Here is a 2,074-nt window from a genome sequence, read left to right as displayed (position 1 = left end):
CTCTCTCTCTCTCTCTCTCACACACACACACACACACACACACACACACACACACACACACACACACATACTTACAATCGCACGCACCCACTCATTCTTTCGGTTCCCAATTCACAAATACACACACAGTCACAATTCATCACTTCATATTCATTTCGTACTTTAACTTTGAGGAAAGCAGAAGTTCGTAACAGCACAGCTCTTATATTGCCATGTAATAACCCAGAGGGTCAGAAAAATGAAAGGCTTACGTCAATTTGAAATCGTTTCGAGAAAAATGTCCCCAAAAAAACCCAGAGGGACTAAGAATGATATTATACAACAGGTACTGCGTTTGGGTAATTATTGTAAAGGATAAAACTGGTCGCACTTTTAAACACAAGGGGGCTATCCCGAATAATGCTGTTTTGAGGAAACCGATGGTAAAGTTTTTGCCCCTTGTTCTGTTTCTTTGAAAGACAAGGAGTTTTCTATAAAACCAAACAAATATACACACCAATGAAACCAAATTTCTCCTACAGGTAGGGCAATGTCCACTTTTGGTGTATGTCCAGATTTCTGGAAACCCCCGAAATCTGGGTTAGCCCACTTGTCCTTAAAAGCGACCAACTCTGTTTTTTAAGTCAAACAATTGTTTCATTCAAATTTGCTGTGGTGCAGACTGAGAACTCTATGTTTTAAATTATATTATAATTTGACTTAGAGCCTCTATTTTTCTGATCTCTTCAGTTGTCACTCAGCTGCACACTACGAGAAAAAAAAAGTGTCACAATGCAGTGGAATCAGGCGCTCGTCAGTTTTTGGGCATATGGAGTTATTAGTATCATCTTAAAGCCTGTTCATTTTTCTATCTTTTGATGAAAAAAAATACCAATCTATCTTGAATAGAAGTCGAAATATTTGCAATTGAAGGTGGAAGGGGTCACTGGGTTCAGAGGTAAAATTAACGAGAAAATGGCTTCCAAAGTTTGGTGACTTCCACAGCTTCAAAGTCCTTGAAAACTGAAAATTCACATTTTTTTGTCCCTTTAATCAACGTTTTTCAGTGAAATCCAGACAGAAGTGTGATTTTATGTGGACATATAAATTTAATAAAAATTTCCAAACTGGCGGAAAAATTCCTGTTTCTTCTATGTCTGTATTTTGACGAGCACCTGAATTCACCACGCTGCCTCACAAACACTGCAGAAAACGAACTACATTGTGTAATTGTACATTCATCATAGAAAAACGACGCCGAGGTTTAGATCCAAACGAAGAGCCAAGTGAAATACATGCTCTGTCACATTAAACCTTCTACAATTCAGCCAAAGTTTCACATTTTCAAAGATAAGCTTGCCTGTTTTCTTAATTAACTTGGCTGCATCTTAATTTTTTTGTTGTTACTTCACAGATTTCGTGTGGATATTCTAGATCTACAGGTGCTGTTGTGAGCCAGGAGCTGATACTCGATTTTGTTTGGTGTGTGGATTTATCCTGTTTTTCACTTGACACCTTCAAATGTTTTCAGCCAAGCAAAGGGTTGTGGCACCTTCAGCAAAAAAGAATAATACATTTTAAAATGATACGAGTATTTCGTCACACACCCATCATCGATAATTAACTGTTCTTTTGTGTGATACATGACGTCACTGAAAAAAAAAGCAGCAAAACAATTAAATAGCGCTCATATGACTTTATGCAGTTGGGAGCGTCGTAAAACCTCTACTAAAACAAAAACAAAAAACACAAATAAATACAATTTTTCCACCTCATAGACAGGTGAGCAACGAACACTTTCGAGGCCAAGGAAAAAAATATTGTTGATCTTTGTGTCCTGCAGGATGATCTTGGTGTAAAACAGTAAAGTAAAAAAGGAAAGTTGTTCCCTCATCCGACAGGGACATTGGGGATTGCTTTGTTAGTGAGACAACTTCCTGGGCCTTCGGCATATTGTGGTAGGGTGGCCAGTTCCTTTCCACGCCGCCTTTACTTCCCCAACTCGAAGTCAGGTACCCATTACTGCTGGGTGGGCAGGAGGGGGCGAAAAAAATTCGGGTTCGTACTGTAAAACAGTAAGCATGATATTATTATT

This window comes from Aplysia californica, unplaced genomic scaffold (assembly GCF_000002075.1).
Source record: "Aplysia californica isolate F4 #8 unplaced genomic scaffold, AplCal3.0 scaffold00116, whole genome shotgun sequence".
Classification (NCBI taxonomy): Eukaryota; Metazoa; Mollusca; class Gastropoda; order Aplysiida; family Aplysiidae; genus Aplysia; species Aplysia californica.
The sequence above is the reverse complement of the archived record's forward strand: the minus strand, read 5'-3'. Positions refer to the sequence as shown.